Source organism: Leucopleurus acutus (genome assembly GCF_964270905.1).
Source record: "Leucopleurus acutus genome assembly, chromosome: 18".
NCBI lineage: Eukaryota > Metazoa > Chordata > Mammalia > Artiodactyla > Delphinidae > Leucopleurus > Leucopleurus acutus.
Window position 1 is genome coordinate 75,917,322 of NC_139160.1, and position 18,097 is coordinate 75,935,418.

At 43.6% G+C, this 18,097-nt stretch overlaps 1 pseudogene across 1 annotated transcript in view; it reads right to left on the reverse strand.

Annotated features, from left to right (window-relative positions):
- The window catches only part of LOC309974615 (proteasome activator complex subunit 1-like), a 32,585-nt pseudogene that overhangs the window by 298 nt on the left and 14,190 nt on the right, over positions 1-18,097 (reverse strand). The window contains exon 3 of the transcript in view: positions 57-222. The product of the transcript in view is annotated as a proteasome activator complex subunit 1-like (transcript). The remainder of the gene's footprint in view (positions 1-56; positions 223-18,097) is intronic.

Below are 18,097 nucleotides of genomic sequence, written 5' to 3' on the forward strand. Positions count from 1 at the left end.
CGAGAGTCGGGGGTCCCCGAGCCTCGGGGCCGAGCCTAAGGCGCGCCCGGCCGCACGGGTCCTGCCGCCGCGCCGCGCTCCGGGGTGCCGGGGTGTGCCCCGGTACTCGGGGTCCGCGCCGCCGCCGCCGGGGCTGCTGCTGCTGGTGCTGCCAACGGCGACCCGGGCTCGTCGCGGTCCCCGCCGCACAGTGAGTAACACATCGCGCACCGAGTGACTGAACTAAGAAGAGCAAAACAACATGTGACTCGGCGTTACGCAGGCACACACGGCGCGGCCCGCCCCGCCCCGCCGCCCGCATTGGCGCCGCGCTCCGCGACGGACGGCTCGCACGGCCAATAGGCGCGGGGCGCGGGGGGGGCGGGGCGGGCCGCGCACCCCGCCCCGCCCCCCTTTCTCCCGGGGCCGCGTTTCCCGCCGTCCCCTCCCCCTCCCGCGGAGGCCAGGGCCCGGGTCGGGTGGGGGCCGGCTCGGGCCTCATTAATCAGAGGCTCGTTGTGGATGCCGGCGGAGGAGATGCCACCCAGGGCGGGAAAAGGGGCGCGCGGGAGGGGCGGGGGCCGGCGGCCGACGCGCGGAGGGCCCTGCCCTCCCGCCTTTGAGTCAATTAATTGGGCTGGGAGCTTCCGCCAGGGAGGGGACTGGGGTGGGCGGTGGGGGGGGAGGAATTGGGACTGCAGGGGGCGGGGGCCGGCGGAGATCAAGGGCCGACACCGCCCGCCAGGGTTCGGTGCGTGGGAGGGGACGGTGGCACAGCACTCGGGCCCCGCATCGCCTCGCCGCCGCCCCACTAGCGGGGGCCAAGATAGGGGCAGTGAACTTGGCCGCCCTCTCGGAATCCCCCTCCCCCCAGCACACACTTTGGCTTGCGGATCCGGCGCCCCGGCTTGGGGTGGACGCGCGCCCGCTCGGCTGGGCGGGTTTGCTCCTGGGTGGTTCCCGGGTGCCCGGCCCGCGGCTTGTTTACGAGCATCACGTTAGCACCAGTGAGCTCTGGATCCATAGCAGTTTCGTGCCCCTTCCTGGAAGGAGAGCCGGGGTGCTCCCGGGGTCCCACCCGCTCAGGGGCGCCCTTCCCTCGCACCGGGTCGTGGGCTCTTTCCGGGGCGTCATCAGCGCCATTCACTTGTCAGGGTCTCGGGAAGTTGAAATCGTCTGTTGGATGTAATAGGAGAAAGAGGAGGACGGGCAGGCGTAGAAAACTGCAGTTTCCTTAGTGCCGGGAAGGGGGCGCGCTCCAGCGAGCACACAGCCCTGTGAGCCGGGTCCCCGCGGCGGGTGCCCTCCTCCTGCTAGGCCCTCCGCCCCACGCGCGGAGGCGCGGGAGTGGGCGGTTCCAGTCCCGCGCGCCCTTAGCCGGCAGCGGCCGCCGCGTGGAAGGCGCCCATGGATGCTTCGAATTTTTACATCTGTGTGCCTTCTGTGACTTTCAAAGTCGATCACAAATAAGGACCCACCATACAATCGCGTCTCCTAAATGACAGTGAGGGCTACTGGTGAGGGTGGGAGTCCCCGAGTTCAGATCAGAGCAGGCTCCGGATCCTGCAGAAACCACGAAGGCTAAAAGCAAGCTTGTGTCTTTGTTTTTTCGTTTTTTGTTTTTTTCAATTGTGTGTCTTCACGAAATGATTTGGAACAATAATGTTGGTTTTTTTTTTATTAAGTCCTGGAAGTTTGCCTTTGAATGTCCTCTGTACTTTATAAAAGTCTTTATTTTAAATATAATAAAGTCTTAAATTTAAGAAAAGTAACAAGATTATAATATTTGAAAGGGTGATATATATTTTAACCTGTTTGTAAAACTGTGACCTAAAAATTCTGCTAGTTAATTTTATGGGCCAAGAGATCCTTACTTACAGAAAGATCATAGTAGTTTTGTTTGTTGTGTATACACATTATGATTATTGATGAGTAACAAACATAAGAATAATCAATGTCACAAAAATCATCATAGAATTTGCCTCAAAGAGGTGTATGTAGGGTTTCCCAGGTGGCGCAGTGGTTGAGAGTCCGCCTGCCGATGCAGGGGACACGGGTTCGTGCCCCGGTCCGGGAGGATCCCACATGCCGCGGAGCGGCTGGGCCCGTGAGCCATGGCCGCTGGGCCTGCGCGTCCGGAGCCTGTGCCCCGCAGCGGGAGAGGCCACAACAGTGAGAGGCCCGCGTACCGCAAAAAAAAAAAAAAAAAGAGGTGTATGTAAAGTTGATCCTTCATTTTAAACCATGCTTTAAAAAGTAATACCTCTGGCAGTGCCCTTTTAAGTGTGCATGTGTATTTCTATGTGTGGGCCTGGGTGTGTATATACATTTGTGTGTGTGTGTGTGTATGATTGTGTATGTGTTGGGGGCACCACCATTATGGACATTGTGCTTCGGTTTTTTCTTTTTAGATCTTGCTGCCCCTTTTATGGTAACATGTTGCCTAGCAATCTGCTAAGTAGTTAATATCCATTCATGTTTTCTTCTTCCTTGACCCTTTGAAAAATAAAATTCTTAGGAACTCAAAAAAAAAGAGAGAGAGAGAGAGAGAGATGAAGGGGTTCTTATCTGGGAGCTTGAAGAAAATGTGGCCCAATTTTATTGGCTTTGTGATGAGTTACAGTAAAGCAGCGCTGCCTGTATGTTCAGTAACCCTAATGGGCATAGTATGATCATGGGGCAGCCTGTTTTCAGCATCACGCCATAATAATTTCTTCTGAGAAAGTACCTTTTCTTTTTGATTTTGACTTTTCATACTAAATTAAGTTTTCAAATATTCATTGAATACTTCTTTGCTGTGCCCTTCAGATGTTAACAAGTCCACCTTGGATTTGTTTGTTTTTTTCCCCTTAGAGGGATTACAACGTTCAATGCCAGTTTCAAGTAAAGGTGTCAGAAGCTCTCCTTTGGCAGTTGACACTTTCCCCATGTAGTACTGCCTCAGTCACTGATTAGGGGCAGACAAGGCAGGGTGAAGAATGATCTCCTCTCTCAGTGGCGTTCTCGTACTATAAGATCACAAAGCTACAGCAAAACTACTTGTCATTCTGAAGTCCTAGAACCTCTCACTACAAGTGTGGGAGCACAGTTTCCATTCTCATTAAGAAGTCAGTCCATGAAACCAGCAGAAAGGAGCTCTGTAATTAGAAGCATCCCAGTCTTCTTCCTCAGCGAAGGAACTGGTTGCCTTTCTCCCTTTCCATTGCCAAATAAGCTATTTATTTATTTAAAGCTTGTGTGACACCTTGTGATTTTCCAACTGCTCTCCCATACTTTTCCAGCAAAAGTCAGCTAAATAACATCTGGCAACCTGCTCTCTCCGCAGGGCTGGGTGCTGCTGTGTGGCCTGTTGCCAGCAAGAGCCTGGATGAAATTTTTTCTCATGGTCCGAAAGCTTTCATCAGAAATTCTCTTTCCTTTCATGGATAGCAAAATGGCCATATCTTTAAACAAGGAGGGATTTTTGTTTGTTTGGTTTTGTTGTTTTGTTTTGTTTTTTAACGTAGAATCTTACACAAGGATTCTTTTACTAAAACCAAAAGTCCTTTCTGGAATAATTTAATTACCTTTCATAAAGTAGTCAATTTCACAAAAATGTAGACATTAAATACGTACCATAAATCCATAACACAAATAACAGTAACAATAATAGTGACCATCATTAATTTTCTTCTCTGTTTCATATAAGGAAGCATCTGTAACAGGAGAAAAGTAGATAACATGAGAGGGGTTTTTTTTTTGTATTTTTGTTTTTTTTAATTCTTAACCCTGTAGCTGTTTGACAGTATTTTTGGTCTGGATGAACTGTTATCTGACTGAGTAAGCAGATCACTAAGTGGAATATTACATGACCGGTTTTAAAATGTATTTTAGCCACATAGCACAGGGAGATCAGCTCGGTGCTTTGTGACCACCTAGAGGGGTGGGATAGGGAGGGTGGGAGGGAGACGCAAGAGGGAAGAGATATGGGAACATATGTATATGTACAGCTGATTCACTTTGTTATAAAGCAGAAACTAACACACCATTGTAAAGCAATCATACTCCAATAAAGATGTTAAAAAAATAAAATTAAATTAAGATATACAGTGTAAAAATAAATAAATAAATAAAATGTATTTTAGGAATAGAAATTTTAACATCAGAGGTTTACATTGTAGTCTTTAAAAAGAGTGGCAACGTTTCATCAATTTTGCTGTTAAATAATGTATAACAGTTGCTCATTTAATACATTTCCCTTTCTGTGATGAGTGAACCCTGAGGACAGACTTTTCCTCATCTAGGATTCGTATGGGGACTTCCTACACTTTCGCAGCTAGTTTTTTTCTCTCACGAATATATTTGCTAATATGTTTCAACTGAAATTTCACAAGGATTTTGTAACATTCCAGTGCTGTGCAACAGAATGATTTACATGAAGGAATGTAACTGCTGTTTGGATCATTCACTGTCAACGGGTGGCTTTGCAAATGTTTGAAAAAGCAGGATTTGTTCATAGATTGTATCGGTTTCTCGGAAGTTGTAAAGGCTTTCCACTTCACTATTTCTTTCGCTCATTAAAAATCCTGATATATTTTAAATAGTCCTTTCCTTAAATATTCATTTGGGGAAGAGGGATTTTCTAAAATAAATGATTTCTCATGCACATATATGCTAGAGCAAACTAACACTTAAGAATTATTCTGAAAAGTGTATGAATTGAATTAATACTGTTTAGAAAAATGCTCATTTAAGTAGTAGGCACCAGGATAGGCTAATCCAATATTAAAAACATTTTTATTTTAAATAGAATTGTGTTGAAGAAATATTAACACATAAACAACCAATTACATAGTGACTGCTGTCAGTGACTTAAAATTCTTATTCATTAACCCCTGAATTTTGTTGTGTTTAAATTTCGAGAATATATTTCTAGATTAAAAACAAAACCAAACAGAACTTTTTTTTCCCCTAAAGACTTCCCATGATTGAAATAAAAATTTCACATTAATGGCTATATAAAATTACTGAATCATTAAAAAACAATCAAACAAAAAACCTGTTCCTTCCTAAAACATCCCTCTTCCTTGGAATTCTTGGCCCTGAAATACAATATACTAACATTTTGCTTGACTAAACTGATGCTTTGCAATGTTCTGGCTGCAGAGTTAAAACGTTGTTTATTGTGTTTGTCTGGTTTTTCCTGTCAGAGCAGAACAAAAGTGTCTGCTTCTCAATGTGTAGTTCATGAGCAGATGACATTAAAAAAAAAAGGGGGGGGGCTTTAAAATGACACAGCTATATTTTCTGGGAAGGGAGGGGGGATGAGCAGTGAGGCCCGCTGGGAGTGCCCTTGAACAGAGCGCAAATGTTAAGGAAGGGGAAAGATCAACCCGCGTTCATTGATCCCACTGTTAGTTCTGGGAACAAGCTTTCGCCCTGTTTTTGCAAACTGCTCAGGACACAAATAGGACACGGCTGCCCCGCTTTTCGCCAAATGCTCTGGTGTTTTGGGCTGTAGTCAGAAACCTTCCACTTTTCTGCAGTCGTTCACGTGCTGTTTCTAGGCTTGCCTTTCAGTCTGTTTTCTAGAGTTGTTTTGAAATCCAACCTAAAGATAAGAGAGGAAATGTGACCCGCTCTTGTGAATGCTGCCACCAACTGGCAACGCTTCTTCCCAAGGCAGGACCAGCTCCCAAGCGAGTTGTCACAGCCAGAGAGGTCCTGCTTTTGTAGAAAGCTGGTTGCAAACTCACCTACACTTGCTCTGCACAAATCTTTAAATAAATCAATAGAAACTGTTTGAGATAAAACAAAGAAATATCAACAAGTGAACTAAGGGCAAAGTCAGATGACAAATGAGGGATGAGTATATTAGTAAGTTTAAGAATTGTTTTTTTTTTTTGGATTGGGTATCAAGCTAACATGGTCACATTTTCTAATATTCTTTAAATCTCAATTTGCATCTTTAGTTACCAAGAACAGCTGTTGTATAAAAAATGTATACCAATGTCCATTTAAGATTTTAGAAAACTACTTAGCCAACAATTTAAAAACAAGAATCTAAACAAGATTATTCTCGAACATTTCCTGGAGCAAACCTAAGGGTTACAATAGGGATACAAACTTTTGGTTGTTTTCTCCACTGAACCGACCTATCAGTCTCAATTTTTATTTTTTTTTAGAATAAGCCAAAGTCATCTTGAGAGATAGTGAAAAGCAAAATTTGAAAAGTATGGAGGAAAGAAAATATATTTTAAAAACTATAAATAACAACATTTTAAAAGCTATAAATGACAAATAGCAGTGAGGTGTCAACCGTGGCTATCTTTCTGATTAATTTGAACTTATGAACTCATGGCTTATTTATCAAAGCTAAATGTATAAATTATACCATCTTTCATAATTGCTCTAGTCTCAGTTTTTAGGCAATGCCAATGACAGAGATAGTCAAGTTAGTGATGGTATTTGAGCTAAGTTACCCAAATAAGGTGAAGGGATCAGAAGATGGGATTTATTTGCTACCAAATTTGTTCTTTTTTTTTTTTTTTTTTGCCTACGTTGGGTCTTCATTGCTGCACGCGGGCTTTCTCTAGTTGCAGTGAGCGGGGGCTACTCTTCATTGCAGCGCCCAGGTGTCTCATTGCGGTGGCTTCTCTTGTTGTGGAGCACGGGCTCTAGGCGCGCGGGCTTCAGTAGTTGTGGCACACGAGCTCAGTAGTTGTGGCACGTGGGCTCTAGAGCACAGGCTCATTAGTTGTGGTGCACGGGCTTAGTTGCTCGGCGGCATGTGGGATCTTCCTGGACCGGGGGTCGAACCCGTGTCCCCTGCGGTGGCAAGCAGATTCTTAACCACTGCGCCACCAAGGAAGTCCCCAAATTTGTTCTTCAGGTACCTTTATCCTGGATGAAAGAGGAAAAAAAAAAACCCAATAGCAATAATAATAATAATAATAACAACTAATTAGAGTGGTTTATCAGTGTATTTACATGTTACAGCATTCGATTCCCACCAATCTGTGAGTATCAAATCAAATAATGTAATATATATTATTATATTATTAATTAATATATTATAATCATTATAGTTATAACTATATTATAATAATTAATAACATATTGACATATTATTATAATAGGTATCAATGTAATATAATAAAATACATCATTCTCCCATAATGCCAATATTATAAACATATGATTCTGACACAAGCGAGCATCCAGCTAGATCTTTAATTCCCGTTCTGGGTTATCTTTAGTAACTTGAACTATGAACCCACATACAATGTTTAAGAATGATGAGCTATTTATATGTGTATGCTACTTTTTGCCTTGTTTAACACACTTAGAACACAAATGATATTAACTAAACTGAAGTAACTTGAGGCAAGAGGGATTCCTGAGGTTCACAAGAAAATAATTAGAGCAACAACTTGTGAAATTAAAGCAGATGCCACTATCGCCATTCCCCACTGACTGTTAAATGTTAAACGGAGATTTCAGTTCAGATAAACACATTCTAAGAATCCCTGCTGGGAGCGCACACATCAGCCTGCATTTTCACGTTTGTTAGTTCTTCATTAAAATGTCAGCCTATCGTCTTGCTAGAAGAGAGAAAAAAAATTAGAATTACATATTGAAAATTTCTTGAAATGACATTTGATCCTATAAGAATGTCTTTTTAGGTAGTTAATAGTAAGGATTAAAAAGCCATACTTTTCTCTGCTGTTAAACAGCACACAGAAAATGAAATATATTTGGTATTTTGAGACTTTATTATTCTGTTTTTATTTTGGCAAGTGTGTCCCTGATTTTAAAACTTCTGCACACTAAAAGTGGATTCCAGTTTCAAAATGGTAACCGTATCCCTCATGGTATCAGTTTAAAAGGAAATTAATATGTAGATTGTCAATGAGCAACATTGTTTAAAGTTACATTATTTTTCAGTTATAGAATGATAGAAAAGTAGGCTTATCCTTTATTATGCAGGTGAATTTTTATCTTTCTCAATTTAAAATATGAAAATCAGGAAATATCAAATTATTAAACATATGTTAAGTATTCGTTTAAGCATCAAACATTTTAGGAATTATCTAGAACATAGGTTTTTGCCCCTTTGGTTTTCTATCTAAATAATAAAATGATTTACGTTTGAGAAATTTCTTTCGTTACAATATTGTCACATATAATTCGGAAACAAAAATTGTTATATGTTATTACAACCGTCATCTGGCATTTTTCTTAATTTTCTTAATGCTGTATTTTGGTTCGTAATGTTGCTATTTTAACCTCTTCTAATTAATAATATATGGTAGAGAAAGTGATTTTCATCTTTAAGCCCAGGAAGTTTCACAAAGTATCCCATATCACATTAGATAACATTTAGGAAAATTCCAGGAAAAGGTGATATGAAGATATAATAAGAAAACAAAAGCTGAACTTCATCTTGGTTACATGGAACTATCTTCTGGTTAAAATTCTGTTTGCAATTAGAAGAAAGAAAGAGGATACATAAGAACAAGTAAAAGGTAAATTGAGGCAACTTTAACATTAATCTTGTTTTAAATGGCTTTTTATTTTATTTTATTTTCTTGATGGGAGGTGTTGGGCAGTTAACATTTAAATCAATTTGCAGGTGATCTTGAGCCATCAGAGACCTTCCACCTGGTTTCACAGGAGCATGTGCACGGCTCATCTGTCCTCATTCCATGTTCAGTTAGAGTAACAACCCCATTTTTAATGCTATTGAAGTTCCTGTCATTCATTTCAAAATGTTTCCTAACTGTAATTAAGCTGTTTGTTTTCCACTGGTTCTTTTTTTTTTTTTTCTCCCTTTACATTCTTAAGCAAGTTCACTTTACTCTCTTCTCAGTGCTCTTTGCAATCTCCAGCTGATGCCATAGGAGGGAAAACCCGTGTTGTCTTCCCAAGTTTGCTTTCTGGATGCTGTTCCCAGTCGTGACTGTACTACAATTTCAAACATAGCCATGCATAATTAAAACATTTTAGTGATAATAACAAAGTGCCCATTTTACAAGCAAGGCACATCCATTTAAACGAGATTAAGTGTGCTTAAACCCCGTGCTTGCTTCCCAAGCCGAAAACTCCGCAGGGAATGAAAATTGTTTAAGAAAAAAAAAAAAGTCTCTAACTTTCATTTCATGGAAATTAGTTTTAACTAGTCAAACATTAGTAATTCTGTTTAGACTATTTTTAGGTTAAATTTTTTAAAGCTAATATTTTAGACAACCAATCCTGAAGGTCTACAGTAGGGAATACTAGTAGATGGTCCGCAGTTAACGTTATCTGGTGATAGACTCATACTAACCCAATAAAATATTTGATTCTATCAAATTGATCAACGTCTTAAGCATCTACTTTGAGCTAAAGTCTGTGTGGTCCTGTTGGCACCAAAATGCAAACCCACAGCAGCCCCCGAGCTGTGCCTGTTGGGAGGGACGGCTTCCCACAGGTGTCTCTGGTCCCCATACCTCTTGCTGGGTAAGTGAGATGTGCAGGTCCCTGGCTCCCCCTTACTCAAGCCATTTCCAAGGACTGCATTTGCAGCAGTCACCCTAAGAGATAAGGTGATGGATGACTCCCTCCAGGATAAAGAGCAGGCTTGCTTATTTCCTGCTACAAAAGACGTGGATTTCCCAAGCCCGGTGAACCACAGCTGTGACAGCCTATCCCCTGCTGCAGGGACATCCACTGGGACTCCCCATATCACCCCCATGGTGCTTGGGGGCGTGTGAGGGACAGAAGCAGGTCTTGCTCTTTTCTGTGGCACAAGTCTCTGACCCGAGAAGCCCACGTCCTCTGCCAGTGAGCATGTCACAGTGACAGGCTAAGTACTCAGCTCATAAGGAAAATGCACAATGAAATCTCAGCCCGAGATACTGCCTTTCAGGAGGCTCCGTCTGAGGGGACAGAGAGCCTGTACGTACATAGCCAAAGCCAAGGGCCAGAGGCATTCAGTACAGAAACACATCCAGCTTCACAGGGGAAGTTGGTGTACTCTAAAGCTGGCATTTTATTTCATTTCTGGAGAAGATAGACTCTTTGATAAATGATGCTGGCACAACCGGAAAATATATCTGAAGACACGTTACAGTTGCATCCCAGTCTCCTTCCACTAAAATGTCAGATGAATCAAAGTTCTGCATCTTAAAACATGAAACCATAAAACTTAGGAGAAAAGGAAAGAAATATTGATAAATTTAACTTTCTGAAACAGAATTCTGAGGAGAAAAATACAAAATGAAAGTACAGACAGCAAACTGGGAAGAAATCACAGCCAATATCAGAGGTGACGTGCTAATTTTGTGTTTATTTCATACTTTCAAGTCTCCTGTAGGCAATCATAAAGAGACCACAAACACAACATAAACATGGATGAAGGATCTGAACACAAAACTCACAATGATGAAAATAAACGCAAGAAAGTCTTAATCCAATTAAACCTCGCTTAACCTTTCTCATAATAAGATAAATGCCAATTAAACCCACAGAGTGGTACAATCGTTCACCTATCAGATTGGCACCAATGAGAAGTTTGATAACACAGTGTGTTTGCCAGAATGTCAGGAAAGGTTCCCATGCAAGGAGGCTGGCGGTATAGACTGAAGCAGCATCCACGCAGGGCAGTTTGACTCAATCTATCAAAGTGACAAATGCCCACGCTCCTTGACTGACAGTCTAACTTCTGAGAATCACTTGTGCATTCTGGAAATGATTGCTTTGCAAGAGTATTTATTGCATTATTGCTGAGAATGAGCCTGATATACATGTGTGAAATAATATGTATTGGAAGACCTTCATTCCAGTCTTGTCTGGAATAGCAAACATTTGGAAGCTAGCTTAGTGCCAACAATTTGGAACTGGTCAAATCATATATGGATGCAATACTCTGCAACTGAGGCATAAATGAGGCAGCTTTATTCGTACGGACCGTAATATCTGAAGATGCAGTGTAAGGAAAGAAAATATAACACAAGAATCTGTTAAATATTCAGAGGTGTAAAAGTAATGTATGTTAATGGTTAGTGGCTCAGTAGACCTTGCTGATGGTATGTCTGTGAGGGAGGAAGGGAAGAAGCAAGAATAGCTCCTGAGAGAAGGGACCCTCCTGCACTGCTGGCGAGAATGCAAACTGGTGCAGCCACTATGGAGAATATCATGGAGGGTCCTCAAAAAGCTAACGGTAGAGCTACCATATAATCCGGCAATCCCACTCCTGGGCGTATATTCAGAGAAAACTCTAATTCGAAAGGATACATGTGCCCCAATGTTCACTGCAGCACTATTTACAATAGCCAGGACATGGCAGCAACCTAAGCGTCCATCGACAGAGGAGTGGATAAAGAAGATGTGGCACATATATACAATGGAATATTACCCAGTCATAAAAAAGAAACGGTATTGAGTTATTTGTAGTGAGGTGGATGGACCTGGAGATGATCATACAAAGTGAAGTAAGACAGACAAAGACAGACAAATATCATATGATATCACCTATATGTAGAATCTAAAAAAAAAAAAAAAAGGATACAAATGAACTTACTTACAAAACAGAAACAGACTCACAGACTTCGAAAACAAACTTGATGTTTACCAAATGGGAAAGGTGCGGGGTGGGATATATCAGGGGTTGGAGATTAACAGATATACACTCTACTCTATATAAAATAGATAATCAACAAGGACCTACTGTACAGCACAGAGAACTCTACTCAATATTCTGTAATAACCTATATGGGAAAAGAATCTGAAGAAGAATGGATATACGTACCTGTATAACTGAATCACTTTGCTGTACACCTGAAACTAACACAACTTTGTAAATCAACTGTACTGCAATATAAAATAAAAATCAAATTAAAACAACAACAAAGAATGGCTCCTGAAACGTCTTGCATGGGAACTGGGTGGTTGGCAGCATCCTCTCCTGAGGTGGGGAGACTGGCCATGGAGAGAGGGCTGGGGAGGGAGGTTGATTTGAGATGCCGGAGGGTTTGGACATACCGTCAGGATCCAAGGGAAGATGATGGGTAGACTGTCACAGAAGTTTGGACCGGAGGTATCAGTTTGGGAGTCACAGGCATATAGTGGCATTTAAATCTGTGGGATGGGCTAAAATCGTAGTGAGAGAGACGAGAGCAGGGAGAGCACCCAGGACACTCTCACATTTCAAAGTCAGTGACAGGAAGAGGAGCCCTCAGAGCACACTCAGAAGAAGCGGCCTTTGAAGCAGGAGAAAACAGCAGGGCGAGGCATCACAAGAGTGAGCGGAGGAGAGCTCTGCAGGGTAAGGATGCTGAGTGACCCAGGGAGGTGGATCTGGTGACACGGAAGCCGCTGTGGATCTGGACAGGAGCGGTTTCCTCATGGAGGGTGTTTGTGGAGACAAGGAGGTTGGAAGGAAGCCCAGAGAAGGCATGAAAGATGAGCAGGGTCCCTGAGGATGAAATTGAACAAGGGAAGTACTTCCATTATGGGTTGAAAGTACTGTCCTGGCAGGAGCAGTGGGGACCAAGCAGGACACAGAATTCCGAGGGAAGCTGAGGTGGAGAAATAGCAGTATCCTTGGGGAGCACAGGGCAGCGGGCGTCCTCAGGATGGAAGGAGGGTTCACCTAAGACAGACTCAGGTTTAGAGTCAAACAGAAACTTGAAAGAACTACGGAGGAGTTTGGGAGATGAGGGAGGAAAACTGCGCTGGTTGGAAGGTGGTTTGGCAATGTCTTACAAAACTAAACATAATCTTACCACGCAATCCAGGAATCATGCTTCCTGGTATTTTTTCAAAGCAGTTGAAAACTCATGTCCATATAAAATGTGAACACAAACGGCTACAGCAGCTTCGGTCCTAACTGCCAAAGCTGCAAGCAACCTAGATTCACAGTCGTAGGTGAATGGATAAACAAACTGGTATACTCACCGGTTCTTTTAAAAACTGAGCTGTCGAGTCATGAAAGATATAAAAGCACATTAGATGCATGTTACTGAGTGAAGGAAGGCAATCTGAGAAAGCTATTCACTGTATGATTCCAACTCTATGACATCCTGGAAAAGGCAAAACTATGGAGACAATAAAAATAAATAAATCAGTGGTTTCTGGGGGAAGGCGAGAGACAAGTGAAAATAAACACTCTGTATGAGGTAATGATGGTTCTGTGCCATTACATCTTTATCCAAGCCCATAGGACAGAGAGCACCCAGAGTTAACCTAAGTTAATCTATGGGCTTTGGTGATTATGATCTGTCAATATATGTTCATCGGTGGTGGAAAATGCACCATTCTGGTGAAGGATGTGATAATGAGGGAGGCTGTGAATGGGTGGAGGGGGGCAGGAGGAAATCTCTAAACCTTCCTCTCAATTTTGTCGTAAACCTAAAACTGCTCTAAATAATAAAGTCTTAAATTTTGTTTCAAAAAACATCTCCCGTGAGAAAGTACTAAATGTCACTGAATTATGTATGTTAACATAGTGATTTTATGTTATGTGAATTTCACCTAAAAGAATCCGCCGTGATTAAAGAAAAGCATTTCACCTCTACGGAGAGGGTCCAAGTAACGCCATGGTTATCCTACTGCAACAGACAAAAAACCAAAGCATAATCTTTCTTCCAAAAGATGTGCTTATTTCAAAAACAGGAAACAGAAGGAGAGCAGAAATGGATAGAGAAAATTAAGAAAAAAGGGAAGGCAAGGCTAAAACGCAAAATGCTGACATTCCCAAATTAAGGAGAAGAGAACCAGGTAGTGCCCTAATCCCACCAGATCAGGAGACAAAAAGTTTCTGATAAACTGACAAGCTTCTCTTAGGGGTTTGTGCTGGAGGTGCTGGGTCCTGACCTTGAATCACCTGGGATGCGCTCAACAGAAGGCATTACGATCCACGATCCTGCATGAACAGTGTCTGAGGCAATGCTCTAATTTGATTGCCCAAAGAGGCTTTTAACCTTCAGCCACATAATTATCGCATAACAAACACACATCCCTCTTCCCCGTTGATTTCCCACAGCACACGCACGGTTTCACGAGCCACCCATCTACCCTCAGTGTCGTAACATGGGTTTGAAGAGGTTGGCAACGATTTCAGTTGCCTTGTAAAATGCTACATCTATATTCTGATTATTGAAGGAATAATTGCTGAGCGTAGACAAATTTTTGACTATAGAAAAGTGAATAGAGGAGAATTAAAATGAACCATAGTGTGCACCCGGAGACAGCCATTGTTACCGCTTTAAGGACATCCTGGCTGTCTTTTCATATGCATATATGTTGTTGTGCAAAATGGAAACCACGCTGCTTTAAAATGTTTCAATGCCACCAATTTCTTAAAACATGATTTTTCTTATGGCTATGTACCATTCCATTTCCTCACTGCAATTACCTGGTCCCTTCAGCCACTTGCACTCATTGCCCACAGGCTGCCAGGCTCAGAGCGTTTGGAAGAGCCAGACATGGCCTGTGAGCATCGCCGCCACTGTCTGATGGTCACTGTTCCCGAGGGGCTGCAGACGCAGCAGATGCTGACAGCAGACGTGGATGGCGGTCCGTTCAGTTCACTGGGCATTTGTTGTATTTCTGCATGCAGGAGCCCTGGCTACTGAGGACCCAAAGAGAAAGGACACAAAACGGAGTCAGGGAAATAGAAGATATAGCAAGGATGGTCCTAAATACTGCAGGTGTCATTATTCCCATTTTATAGATGATGAAACTGAGGCACAGGGTGGTGCTTAAGCTCAAATCACATGGCTGGTGAGGAGCAGAGCCGAGATTCAGGGCTGGCAGCCGAGCTCTGCGGGCCATGCCACCCCCCCGCCCCGAAGCTGCGTGGTGCCCGAGGCCACAGGTGGGCTCAGCGCCCACACAGCCAGCTGGTGAGGAGGGTTACCAGTAACTTACCTTCTCACATTCCCACCATTAGCTAAGCAGAAAGGTCAATGGGGACCTGCTGTGCACAGTGCACTGAGCTGTGTGTCAGGAGGGACGATGAAGCAGCCCCATGGGTCCTGCCCTCAGGATAGGAAACAGACGTAATAGTAACGGTACAGCGATTATGCGATTAAGCTTTGCTTATGTACCACGAGCCCAGGTTAGGGTCCCGGGTTCCCTCCCTCCTTCCTGGTGGAAGGTTGGGTAAGGAAGATCAGGAAGGAGACGGTACGGAAAGGAACAGTGGCCCGCCAGCCCGAGGCGACCTCTAGCCCTCAGATTCTTTAAGGAACTGAGTTTGGTTTGAAGAATGCTCCGAGTTGCAGAGACTGACCTGTACCCCCTTCAGCCAGCAGAGTGACACGCAGAAGCCCCAGGGGACCCCAGAACTTAGCCTCTCAGAACCTCCGATCCACGAGCCATTTGCTGTTTGCATGCTTCCAAGCGGCCCCTGGCGAGAGGCGCTCCAGGGAAGCCTGGCTGGTGTCGAGTCCAAATGCAAACCTGGACATAAACAATCCCACGATACATCCCCGAGTATGCCCTGGCCCCGAGCCCTGGGCTCAGCGTGGTGTTTCCAGCGTGATGCTTGCTAGGAGGGTTCCTGGAAGTACCTGGCTGAAAATTTATGAAAACTTGGCCCAGGTATAAATGTTTGTAAGCTATTGTTCTTTGTCTGTAAATCTTTGGAACTGTTGTTATGTATTTTTCCTCTGACAATTTGGCAGAATTGGAAAAAGTTACCATGAGATCCAGGTAGAGCCCCAGAGGAGTTCTGGCCAAGAGGGGAGGAGGGCACTCAACCAGGCAGGAAGTTGGGCTGAAGGAGAAAAGCAAGGACACCAACTCCTTTGCACTGAAACCACATCAGCTAAAGAAAAGAAAGGGAGCCCGGCAGCGCTGACTGACACCTTGGCACTCCCGTGGGTGGTCCCTGCCTTAGCATGACTGTCCCAGCTGCCCTTCCCAAGCCCTCCACGAGGCGTCTCTGCCGTCCGATGGGCTGCTCCTGCTTGCTGCCGTCGTTCCCTCCCAGACTTCCTTCCGGCGTAGGTCCTGACGTCTGCGTCGGGATGTGCGTTCTCCCATTCTGCTTCCCTTCGTGGAGATCTTGGGGAAGCACAGAACCATCAGCTGAGCATGCTAAGAGCTTCCCCCTCTCCTCTGGAGCCCGACGTGCCTGACTCACGTCGTTCCAGCTGCCGGGATGAGATGGGTGATACATTCTGGATGCGTCCTCCCAGGGAGTGGGCATGTGCTCCTTAGCTTCTGCACCTGTGGAGCCACTTTGGACCCAGAGGTAAATGAGACGTGTGTTGACGACGGCAGAGCTGCCTTACCAGTTCTGCACCACCTGCTTCTGGATTGATGCTGAGCCCAGGCCAGGCCCCTGTTTTGGGTGCATCTGTGCAAAGCCTCCCATCCTTCCAGGCTCCTCTCTGATTTGGCCACGGTGATGGCTGGCGGTTCAGTGAGGCTGCAGCTTGCCTTATGCTGACGGCACCTCAACTCAAATGCATGCCACTCCTCTCTTGCTCTTTCCTTGGGCTTCTGTGATACTAAAGACACAAGGGAATGTCTTCTCAGCACTCAGACTTACGCTACATGAAAGTCCCACGGCAGCCCAATACCACGCGGCAACCCTCAGACAATGGAGGGTGAGAGCAATTGGACGTGTGTATCTCCCTTTGATAACACAGCCTAGGTGATGGTGGACTAGGTGGGCTAATCCAATAGGCCTTGTGTCCTTATAGAAGAGAAGAGACACAGAGGCAGACACATGCAGAGGGAGGATGGTGTGAAGACACACAGGGAGAAGCCACCTGATGACAGAGGCAGAGATTGGAGTGTCAGGTCTGCTACATGCCAAAGAGCAAGGATTGCCAGCAGCAGAAACCAAGAGGAAGGTGTGGAGCAGATTTCCCCTAGTGCATTCATTAAGAGCACGTCCCTGCTGATACCTCGACTTCAGACTTCTGGTCTCCAGAACCGGAAGAATACCTTTCTGCTGCTTTAAACAATCAGTTTATGGTACTTTGCTACGGAGCCCTAAGAAACTACTACAATTAGCCTAAAACACGTTGTAATTCCAGATAATTACTAAGCGATAAAAGACTACTAGGCTTATTTCAAAAGAACTAGGAGCCAGCTTGACAAATTTCCCCCTGGTCAAAAGGGCGCAATTTGAGTTTTAAAAAGGGTAGAAATGGCAAAGATTGACCTATATCACATTGGCTTAAATCCTTGTGATTATAATGATATTTTACAAAACCAAATTGGTCACTTCTTGAGAGGCATGAATAATGAGCCCATTATTTTGAAACCCCAGTAAATAAAAGGAAAGGATCAAGCATTTTTTATGCTTATCCTCCATCAACTATAGACATTTAACTAAAGATCAGATGAGGGGAAAGCTCTACTTATAAACTTATTCCAGCTAATAAATGAAAACAAGATGATAAAATTTGAATGCAACTATTTACCAATCTCCAGTGAATCTATGGCTCGAGGTGTCGAAAAGGACAAAGAAACAGACATAAAGTACGTTCTGAGGATACATCCCAGTGTGGTCTTGCCAAAGGAATTGAACCCAGATCTGAACGAACCTCTGAATCCAACCACACACAGCGGGTACAGGATAACTGGCTCTAGGGAGCAGGGGACCTTTCTTTTGTCAAAAGGATGAAAGAGTCTTCTAAGCAAAGAGGCAAGCTCTAAGCTAAGGAAACATGGAAGTGTCCTTTGTCCCGAAATGCCTTAACATCTCAACACTGCGCTTCTGTACTTTACAGGTAAGTATGGAAAACGCATATTCTGATTTTTAATGTTATCAATTACATCTTTGCAAAAGCTATTCCTGAAATAAATGCATTTTTTAACATCTTTATTGGAGTGTAATTGCTTTACAATGGTGTGTTAGTTTCTGCTTTATAACGAAGTGAATCAGCTATACATATACATTATCCCCATATCTCCTCCCTCTTGTGTATCATGATCTCCCAAAAGGATTTAATATTTAATTGTAAAAGTAGGCAGCAAACCTGAATTGTGGCATCATTATGATTTTTAGAACAAAAATATACAAAGAATCATTTTTGGTGGCAAATATAATACTTTTGGATCAGTAAAACTTTATGTAATTATTGCTGTGTGGTTTGTTCATGATATATGGCAATCAGCAAGATCTAGTCCTTGG